This window comes from Protopterus annectens, chromosome 10.part0, assembly GCF_019279795.1.
Source record: "Protopterus annectens isolate FY-2018-M chromosome 10.part0, PAN1.0, whole genome shotgun sequence".
Taxonomy (NCBI): domain Eukaryota; kingdom Metazoa; phylum Chordata; order Ceratodontiformes; family Protopteridae; genus Protopterus; species Protopterus annectens.
In genome coordinates, this window is record NC_056744.1 from 1582221250 (window position 1) to 1582233495 (window position 12246).

Below are 12246 nucleotides of genomic sequence, written 5' to 3' on the forward strand. Positions count from 1 at the left end.
TAGATGTGAACAGAATGAAATTTTGTGAGTAGTGGAAAACATCTCATAGGCTATAAAATTCCTAAATCCCAAAATTGGAATAATTTTCTATAGAGCAGTAATCAGACAGGGGTGGGGGGATGGGTAGATATAAACTGCATACTGTGCAAATTTAAGTCTGCATCATGTTATTGCCAAGTTTAGACAAGCATGGTTTTTGAAGATGTGCATAGTTCTAATAGAAATTTTAAGAAATGTTATTTTTGAGTTGAATTTCAGCAGCAAAAATAGATATTCAGATTCTTGAATTGAATTAAGTATCAGTGAGCAGAACACAGAACATTAACATTCACAAAGCAGTAATGGACTGTCAACACTGCAACATTCCCTCACCATCTAAGGGGAATTTAGGGTTAACTCCCAATGTCAGTAACTTTCTGCAGACGCTACACTTAGGGGAAAAAAAGTTAAAATGAATGGTTTTCCACAGAAAAAAAAATGACCTTGAGCACTGTTATGGGAGCAACAGTTTCAGGTTCTATTTAGAGACTGAGCAGTGATATATTTATAACTTACACTATATTGCACGCAACAGTCGCAGATTAGTTATGTATTAATTATATACGTCCCAGTAATATGCATAATTTGAATTACAAATCTTACTTATGTTTTATTTGGGTTGTTCATACTGGATAAAAATTTTAGAACCCACAACATTTTTCTTTTTTTTCTGGGGGTGGGGTGGGCTGATTCTTCTTTCTAGTAAAATATATGAATGAAATAAACCCACCCACTTTACATAACTCCTATTTAAATGTTTAGGAGGTATTTTTGAATGTTTAAGTTTTACCATTGACAGTCGGTGGGCAGCAGGGGCTGTAATGCTCAGGTTTCTTCTCATTTTGTATTTTATGGGGTCAATAAATAATTTTAAGACATCCCCCCCCAAAACCCTTTTTGCGTTATAGCAAAGGCAATATAATATGCACCTTGGAAGCTGTGGTTTAACGTGGCCTTTCTGCGTCACATTTACATGCATTGTGTTTTTTTTAAATTCATATGTACAATAATTACAAACAGAATCATCACCATTACTAATGATGACATTTCAGTGTCACTGCCAGAACTTCTTAAAATCCTTTGCTTGGATAAGGATACAAACCATGCAGGCTGCCACAGAATATTATACTGACAAAGCAAAAGAGAGAGAGAGAGACTCTGGATAAAACATACCATATATTTGGTGCAAATGTTTTTACCTTGAAAATGAAGTGTACATGAGAGGCAAAGAGTAAAGTCTGTCTGTATAACAAGTATTTTTTTATACTAGTTATGTCTGGCTTTCCAGTTAAGCTATACCATACTGCATAGAATTTGTTTCGCATATGATATACAAAAGCTAATTTTGTGTTGAGAATGAAAAAAAAAATGTAATTTTACTGCTAAAATTGTTTGGCAACATATTAACTGATTCAGGGAAAGAATCTTCATTTTTGTCATAGTAGACCCCCCATGTCTTGTTTCAGGGCAGATAGTGCTGTCATAGTACTTCAGACAGATAAATGCTTTTCTAATAAGAACATCATGGCCATTCTTATTCCTGCAAGTGCAGGGTCTCAAACAGTATGGCGTTACAGTAAATAAATACCTATGATACTTACAATGAAGAGAGTGGCACTCTCAGCCACTCTTTCCAAACAAATAATACTGTTGACATGTCTTTCATATGTTGATCTACGCATTTTGAAAGAAAAATAGCAAAGCAATGCTATGCTCTCTGACAGTTTACCCTTAATAAGAATTTTGTAAGAAACAAAAAAATACTTATAAAAATCTATAAAGAAATGTAAACTTTATTGAGTTGCAAATTGCACATAAGAAGAACACTATAGTTCTTCCAGACTAATATTTTGTCGAAGCCAGTTGTTTGCAGAGTCTGGCAATAAGTTATATAACTCTATATTCCATAGCAACATATAGATACTTGAAGTAAGTGCAGTGATAGGCAGACTTTCTTTCACACCTCTGCCGCTCAGTGCTCTTCTTCTTGAAGTGGTATTCTTACAAATTGGATCAAAGCACTGGATCAGTACAAAACGTCCATGTACTGGATGTGTGGGATACCAATCTTATTAAAAAAGGCCATCCACAGTCTGAAATCTTGAATGAGAAAGAGGAGCATATGGAATGAAAGGCAGAGAGGGTGAAGAGTACGATTTCTCATACTGCATCCAGTGTCTGTGGGTGCTAGAGTAGGGAGAAAGTCACCAACATCTTCATCTGTTGGACCTGGTGTATTTTTCATAATTAGGAGTTCTGAGTTTGACAGCACCTGGAAGGTCCTAGCAGTTTCAAAAACATAACTACTGCAGTTCTCCACCAAGCATCAACAGTGTAAAGCTTGTGTAATGTCAGTTTTTTATACTGCTCAGGATCTTGGTGATAAATATGTCACTGACATATACAGTCATGGAAGTAAATGCTTTTAGCCAAGTATTTGAAAACCCAACTTTAACAAAATGTCTAGCTTCCCATGAAGGGCCCAGTTACCTTACTGATGTTTTGCCAAGTGCATTTATGGGGAAACCCATTTGAAAGTATATCTAGCACCTATTTTCTGGAGAAGAGGGTTAGATTAACATTTTTTGAGACATGCTTCAGAGCCATTTTAGAAACAGTGTGCAACTTTTATGTTGCAGGTAAAAATTTGAAAAAGTAGACAAGAACATTAATTGAACATTATTAAGGAGAATATCAGGAAAGTGCATAGTGTCTCATTATGTCATGATGAGCTGTTTATCTTCTCCTCTGCATTCATTTTATGATATGCTGAGAGGTTATGGACATAAGCTATTAAAAGGTGTATCTTAAAACTGTCAAAGAATGAGAATATCCTCATATTTGTGTGATGTCTTAGCAATTTCAGAGTTTTACTGGGTTGCAAACTACTGTGAAGCGAACATAACAGCTGATTTAAGTAATGGACTTTAAATAGGCTATAGTCCACAGAATAGGGGTTGTCATGGTCTCCACTAGCTGTTTGAAACAAAGTGACCTAACCATACCAGAGCTGCTGAATAACAGGCATTTGTTTCTAATGCATCTTACCCTATCTTATTCTTAGTTCATTAAACAACTTCAATATTTTTACCAGCCCTTTCACTGAAGTCTTTGCAGCTTTGCAGCAACTTTTTCTTAAATACAGTTTGATATTTTCTAAGACTTTCTGTTGATGTCTTACATTAGAGTTTACCCTATTTTCCATATATTTTCCAGATCTTGGATAGTTCCTTTTACCCTTTCAATATTTTTGGATACTTTCTTTACATGTTTACTTTTGTGGCATTAAGAGAACCTATTAGAATATGTGAATGTGTGAAAAATAAGTAATAATTACAAGGAGCATCCAAGAAATGTTGTGGTCTAGAACTGGCCCATGGGCTACTCTATGCCCTTCTCCATTTCCCCTAATGATAAAAGTTAATCTACAATGCACACCTGCAGAAAGTCAAAGTGATTCTCATAGCCACATATTAACCTTGACTGCTCTTGGTCCCACTTTTGCATTGTCTGCTGGACAAGCCTCTACAATTATATCCATGCAAGATACTGTTAATTCACTAATCAGGCAAATCTCATACATGTATTACCTCAGCCTAACCATGTGGCTTCTCCAGTTCCAGAAGAGGTCAACAACTATTATTTCCCCTCTGAATGGTTCAGATGCTTTCTTCCTCACAGAAACTGAATACTTGGCTTATCAAGACAACTAGACTTTTTCTCGTTGTTTGGGTGACAGGTATAAGACTGTGCCCTTTCTTAGACCCATGGAATCCCATCCTATATTATCTAATTCAAATTTTTAATTGTGGGCTGAGTTAGTCATCAGAAGTCCATATTGCAGCCACTTCTGCTTTTCTCAAAGGTTTCAACTCTTCTTCTCTGGCTACATTAAATATTTGAAGAACTATTTTAAATGTTACACCGTGAATTACTTTTCTCCTATAGGATCCTGTACTGCTTTGGGTCTTATATCGTGTGTTGGAGAAGCTGATATCGATCCTCTTTGAACCTACAGCTTCAGAAGACTTGAAATACCTTTCACAGAAGATGATATTCTTACCAGCCACTTCTCTCAGGAGAATCTCTGAATTGCATGGATTGTCACTTCAGCCTCCATATTAGTTGTTTCACAGGGATAGTGTCACTTTCTGCCTAAACCCTTCCTTTATGCTAAATGTTACTAATAACTCTAACCTCAGTCAGTATATCCACCTATTCTAATGCAGTATTTTAAAAAAGGACAGTGTCTTCTCCATTGAATGGATGTGCACTGTCAGCTGAGTTTTCTAATCTGATAGTGTAAAGGCTATCTGCAAATACAGCCAGCTGTTTGTTTCCTCTCTAAAAGAAAGGTGTGCTAGAAAGTTTCTAAAATTACCTCAGTAAGATAGTTACCTGACTGTATTCAGTTCTGCTGTAATAAACATAATAAGCCTTTTGCTTCACTACTAAAGCCTTCTTCAACTATAGCAGTTCACAGCCTTTTACAGAAATGCAACTCTGCATGATATCTGTGCAACAGCTACTTGGTATATTCTCAATCCAATTTCAAAGCATTATAAGCAGAATGTGAGGCACTGGTCCAATACCTCTTTTTGGGGTCACTGTCATTTGGGTTATGTTCCCATAAGGAAGACCACCCAAGAGGATTTTTGTTTGAGTCTCTGTCCTGCTGTTTTGGAAGACTGATCACCTGTTACCATATATGAAAATTATTTGGTTACCATAACAACAGTCCCATTCTCTGCAATAACATCCATACCTTCCCTTGCTTCTGGAAAGTGGTCTTGAGTCTCACTTCTTCTAAATTTATGATGAACTCCTGCATCACTTCTCAGCTGTGGAAAGGCTAAGCACTGCAATGCATTATGGGATATGGGACGAGTGCTTGGCAGTGTTGAAAGGTTTTTACCTTCTATGTGTAGCCTAATGCCTGTTGGCTCCTGTCATCTTATAATAGATACAGGACTTGCTCTTCTAGGTCTGTCATTATGAGAAGTACCAATTTATTTATTTATTTAATTATTTAAACTGATTGATCAGACTGGAGCACTAATCTATTAGGACTTATTTCAGATTCAGCTTGGGGAAAAATAACAAAGACATTTACAGTCAAGTGTATATAATACAGTGATTTGAAAGCATGCAAGATACCCTATGTACTGGAAGAACTTGTAACAAATTTGTTATAAATTAGCAATAATCATATGTTATAAAAAGGGTCCATGAAGTGGAAGGGAAAGCAGTAACAGAAGGTCAAGGAATTTATAGAAGAAAAAAGAAGTGTCTGTTAGCCAGGGGCCAACTGTTTCAAGAGTCCAGAATATGGAGACATATGCAAATAAATATGTAATGACTTAACTCATTCACTCCAATAGAGCTCAGGAGATTTGCACTTTAATTTCCAATGAGCGGGGCATAAGCCTTTTGACAGAATCAAATTATATCCTCATATTTCAAATAAATGTTCATATATCTGGAACCATAGGGGTTATGAAAGAAGTATAAATGACTAATCCTTCAGCACAAACTATTTTTGTAGTGGTAATATGCTTTAGGTTCTAGGTCTTAAACTGAATTTTATAAGTCAGAGTAAACACAGCAGCTACTGAGTTTGTAATATTTTATAAACATATTACAATATCTCAGCAACCACTCAAGTTACACATATACTAGTAGCAGCATTTAATTAATCTAGCTGAGAACTTTCATATGAGGTTAAGGAGTTCTGTTGGTGTTACTTGGTTGTTGAGATATTTAGAAAATGTGAAAATTATATCTATATAAATTAATATCATAAAAACAGCAGTTAATATATCTTTAACTGCATTAGACAGAGGCGAAATATTAATGCAGTTGAGTTTACCAGTGTGTAAACTTTAAAATGAAATCTTTTAAAACCTTGTACACAGAATGTTTTTGGAATTATTAATGCAAATATGAACAAGCAATATTTGATGCCTAGAGGCATCAGTAGGAGTTAACTGCAGATACACCTGGAGGCATCTCTCGGATGTAATGAGTTAGAAACAGTGTTGAACCAGAAGTGACTTTACTTATATTCCTCCAAATGTACTTTCAACAGCAGTGTACACTATACGCTTAGAAGTACAATTTATGGACATTTTTTTTGCTCTGTATGTGTTGAATGAAAGCAAAGCATGCTGTTCTGTTTTGAACTACAGCTCTCTATGAAGTGCTTTCTGTGCACAATGCTCACAACACATTTATGTAACTATACTCCAGGTTTATAAATCTTCTAGCCTATATTTAATGTATTTATTTTAAACACGATATTAAGGGACAGTATAATATGCTGCGCTTGCCATTTCAGTTTTGATCAGTGTAATTTTTGTCCTAGTTCCTTTGCAGCTCCTCAGCCTCATTGTTTATGCTTTTACCTTTAACCTGGCTGGTTTACCTGACTTATTGATGATTTGGGAATTTATTCTTTGAAAGTTCTTGCTATGTAAAATCAATGCTTTCCTTGGACTTGGATTGGTTGATGTTTGCCAGAGACTGATGGATATATAGAAGCATAACATTCAACCACTGTACTTTTTTTTTCTTTTGTTTTATTAGTCTTTCACTCAAATCACAATTAAGCTTAAGGAAAAGCAGCAAAGCTGCCCCAGTCATTTATGTCATCAAAGATTTAAGCAAAACTTCACAATAATCTTGTAAATGTTATCTCATTATAAGCTCATTTTGAAATTTGTGGAACTACTTTGCAAAATCAGGTTACTGTCTCTGCATATATATCTACAGGTCATTTTGGAGTAGGATTGCCACCAGCCCATTTTTTCTGGACTTCTGGAAATCAGAATGATTACCCTGTATTAAGGAAATCACTGCACTAACTCCATATTTCTGTCTCTCAGAATAATGACGTGATCATGTTCAAGAATACATATAAAAGATATTCCAGCATTCACCGACATGCTCATTTACATCATAAAATGGGCATGGCGATAGGCAGAGTATGCAGGAAAGGGGGAAGAAGAAGGTTGAGCTAGGGGCAGTGCAAAGCTGTGGCTTTTGTCTGTTTTTTGCCTAGGCCAAAGGTGGCAATCGTATATTAAATATAGATATCTTCTGAGGAAGGTGTTCTCTTACTTAGATAACCGGCTCGTTACCGCCCCTACTCGGGATCTATTCATCCACAACAGGGATTCCTTGATCTACCTCTGTTCAGACATGGGATCACTGTCAATCTGGCAAAGTCCAATCTCTGCCCAACTCAATCCTTAGAATTTATAGGAGCCCAGTTGGACACAAGACTTCAAACTGCAAGATTTCCCCAAACAAGAACTACAACCATTTGCCATCAAGCTTTAACAGTTCCATCCTTTCAGAAGCCACCAGCAAGAATGATTCTCCATCTGTTAGGGTCCATCGCAGCATAAATTACCCTGGTTCTCCTAGCCAAATACTGCATGCGAGTTCTTCAGTGAATTCTTGCAGTCCATTGGTCAATAAGACAACAACCTATGTCTTTTCAAGTAGTCCTAAGAGAGATCTGCAAAACACACATCTGACGGTGGTTGGAATCACCACATGTCTCTTTGGATGTCCTTTCAACATCCCCTTCCCCAGGCCACTGTGACCACTGATACTTCCCATTTGGAGCAGTGGTGGGGCACTACATGGGAAAGATGGTTCAAGGCACATGATCACAGTCAGATGCCAGACTTCATAGCAAAATATTGGAAATCAGAGCAGTCCTCCAAGCATTGCAGGCCTTTCAGGACAATCATCACAAGGATGGGATATCCATCTAGACAGACAACATGGCAGTTGTCTGGTACATCAATAAGAAGGGAGGAGCCATATCTTACCCATTATGTTGAGTGGCCATGAGAGTGTGGCAATGGGTGATATCTTCTCCCTACTTTCTAGTAGCAGCACATATCCTGGGGCAAGTCAACTGTGGTACCTGACAAGTTGAGTAGGTCTATCTTTCTTCCTCATGAGTGGTCTCTCAACCCAGCAGTCACAGAGCAGATATATTCAGCTATTGGGGCAGACCTTGCAGTGATCTTCTTGAATCTTCCCTCAACACCAAGTGCAGCAAGTTCTTTGCTCTGATCACCAAGAAGGGGAGTCACCGAGGGATGCTCTGTTCCATAGTTGGCCCCCAGGACATCTTTGCACATTTCCCTAATTCCTCTGATTCTAAAGTTTTTAAAGAATGCAGTGGTGAGAAAAATCACAGTCATCCTCTTAGCCCCTTATTGCCCTCGACAAGAATGGTTTCCCTTCCTCTTATACACCCTCCCAGGGTGCTGGGCCCACTCCCAGATCTAGTGTCTCATCCACCACAGTTGCCTCATCCAGACATTCATTCTCTCAAATTGGCTGCACAGTTTCTCCAGTTGCAATAATGGATAGATAGTCCAGGTTTTCATCCTCGGTTGTTCATATTTTAACTTATTCCCAAAAACCATCTACATGCAAGATCTTCAAAAGTAAATGGAAGAGATTCTCCATCTGGGAAATTAAGAATAATCTTGCTCCTTTTTCAGACCCCCTCACTGCAGTTCTGCAATTCTTAGCAGAACTTTTTCATAAAGGAGCCAACTAGTCCACTATCAAAGTGCAATAAGCGGCCATATTGTCCTTTCACATTGGTGAGAATCAATGCATCCACTACATCCTTAAGACTATCTAAATCGCATGCCTTTCATTGAGGAATTTTTCTGTTATGACATCCACTTAGAGATCCAATTCTTCCTTGGGATATTACTGTTTTACTGCAAGCTCTAACTAGTTCACCACTTGGATCGACTGCCAAGGCCGATTTAAAATTTTTGTCATGGAAAACTCTATTTTTAGATGCTATTAATTCTGCTAGGAAGTTTTCTGAGCTACATGCCTTGTCTGTAAAATCCCCTTCCCCGTTTTTCACAAAGCCAGAGTGAGTCTGAGAACCAGTCATTCGTTTCTTACAAAGGTGGCTTCTGAATCCTCTATCAGTCACGCCATAAATATCCCCATATTTCCCAAACTTTTCAAACAAAGGTTGCATATTACACTTACTAGATGTTCGTGTTCATCATCAATTAAAATTCTATTTACACCAGACCACCGATTTAAGAAAAGCTGATCAGTTGGTCCTCACTCTCCTGTCAAAATGGGAAAAAGAGTATCTAAGGTTACACTCCTCCCAGTGGTTCTCTGAGTGCATTTCTGTTTACAAAGAGATGTGACCATCCCTGCCCAGTCTCCCAACAGTCCATTTTACTAGCTCAGTCACATCATCAACACTGTTTTTTCCCAGAGCACTTTTTGATGACATTTGTGCAGCTTCCACCTGGCCCAAAGTTCACACATTCATTTCTCATTATAAACTGCACATACAATCCAGATAAATAGCCTATTTTGGTTTGGCTGTGCTCTGGAATATCCTTCAATAAGACCACCTAGGTGTTACTGTTGCTATGGAGTCTGTCCCATACGTTGAGGAACGGATGGAAAAGACAGCATCAAATAGTGAAGTCATGTACTCACCATAACGATAAATATGTGTCTGTTTCTGTCCTTTCTGAATTCCACTCCCACATTCCCTTTTCCATGTACTCAACTGCATTTGCTCTTCTGGTACCTAGTTTTATCTGACTGACCTAGCCTTGGCTCCTTGAGGTTAATTATCAATATCTGTTTTTTATAGCGTTTTTTTTTCACTACCTCTATCTTAGATTCCGTACTGTTTCCTTTTTCTTATGGGCTAACTTGATCTGAGGTATTTCACATAACACCAGGAATTATGGGTAAGGGGAGGAGACTAAACACTGGATACAGAAGTTTGAAAGTGACTAAAGTCAGATCTGATACTGATCCAGGAGCCATATGTTTTGGAAGGATGGAAAGAGACAGCACAGATTTATCATTATGGTGAGTATATATCTTTTGTGTAACACTATTTGTGGATGTAAAGTGTTTACTTAACCATATTAAACTGCTAACAGTACTTGCTACAGATGTTTCTAATAGAAAAGAACACTTCCTGGCTGAATAAAATTTCACTGGAATTCTAAATAACTTGTTGCTACTAGACACATACTGTCAATGGTCCCCGATTTTGGCTCATATTTTTGTCCTGCCCCTCATTTAATTTTTGATTTTCTGATAAATCACTGAAGATTAATGCACTAACATGATCTCAAAGTTTAATATTGGCTAATTTACATTCTTAAAAAAGCATTAACTTCTGTTCCCATCCAGGTTTATGTGCTTTAATATGTTTGTGAAACAAGGCTTACATCCTTAATGCTAGCCATAATAGGCATGCTGTGTTATTTAATGAGATGAAAAACTATTGTCTCTCAACTGGCCAGCAGCAGCTTTTGTATGGGCTAATGTCCCAGTACAGTTACCTAACTGGCATATCTTTTTTTAGTAAGGTATGACATTGCCTGGGGCTAAGGCTGTGACAGCAGTTGGTATGCCTTATCCTTTAACAAATGTGAAGCAAAATTATACCCTCAGAATAAAAAATGGTGTTGTTAATGGTCTTTAAATCTTGAAACCCAGTTGATAACCACCACAAGAAGAAGAAAGTACTGAGATTTGAATAATTTCAGTGTTCACTCATTTCATGGCAGTAATTCTAAAGTGTAAGTGTGTATGTATATATATATATATATATATATATATATATACATATATATATATATATATATATATATATATATATAGATATATATCTATATATATATATATATATATATATATATATATATATATATATAGATAGATATATATCTATATATCTATATAATACAGTCTTTGTCTAACAAATCCATTTGATATAGGCATCCCATTTAACAAACATTGTGTTGCCACATATTCCTGATCACATGTTATGCTTCACACATGCATTCTGTACAACTGTGGCCAGATGAACTTCAGCCTGCCTGCCTTAGGAAATATGTCTCAAGTAAATGACAGCATATACCACTCCTCCCTTCTGACAGTGCAGTTGTGCAAAAGTCAGTGTTCTGAGCGAGCCTCCACATGGCAGGTAATGGCAGTGTGGTCCCCACAGAGCAATGGAAAACACAGTGACCCCCACATGCTTAGGGTGAGTCAGAACGCAAGGAAAACAGTGATTTCATTCAATTGCACAGTTCATCAGCAAAATCATTAAATCATTACCATATTCACAGTAGTAAACAGCAAAGTTGGATTCATTTAACAATGTTGAACATTTATCAAGCCTCACTTGAATTCTTCCCTGTCTTCATTCTCCAGTTACCTCAACCTTTCCCAAAGGGAATGTATAATAAGGTATAGTCTTCTTAGGTAACCTGATCTTACGTGCAGCTTTTATTTTTTACAGGAATTTAAAACATGAAGAAAATGCTGCTATGTGGTATAACAGTTAATTTCTTCCTGTTTCCCTGTTGGTAAGAGGTAATCGACAAGTTCATAAACTGGATACCAAACATGGTGAAGGGGACAGGGAAGGAAACCTGAGGCTTATAAGTATCAGCAAACATTAATCTTACACTTATTCCAAGACAAAAAGGCATGGTGAGCTTATGACAGTTGCAGACTATTGCAAGATCACTGTTATGTATGATGGCAGCAGTTTATGTGGAGTTACATTTAACTTGCCTACACCAAACTGAAAGAGTAACATTTAATTGTAATTAATTAATTTTAATGATCCAATCATTGTAGACATGTAAACCAGCAGCCTGCATATCCGACTCACAGGAGATTCCAAAACTGGGTGATGTTAGCAAAACTGTGTTTTATTTATGTTTATAAAGTATGTCTTTTTCTATTTACCATTTGCAGATGAGTTGTGAGCCAATATGCTCAAATGTAGTAATTCATTGGGAAGCCTAAATAAATAAATAATATGTGCATACAAACTATTCAGAAGAGACTGCAAGAAAGACTGAGCTAATTTAGAAATCTCCTGTGGCGTGGGCTCATGGTATACATTCATGTGACCCCTTAAGGATGTACCAGTGTTTTGGCTACATGGTTTATGAATGTCTATAACTTTTTACTTTTTAATCCTTTATGGGTACATTCAGGCCAAGAAAACCAACCCCCCCATATATAGATCTATATCTATATATATATATATATATAAACACACCCACATATCCACCCATCTTGTAAAAGTTTCCCAAATTAAATTACTCATTCATTCCCCTTTCAGTTTAATATAGCTGCCAATAAGTCCTC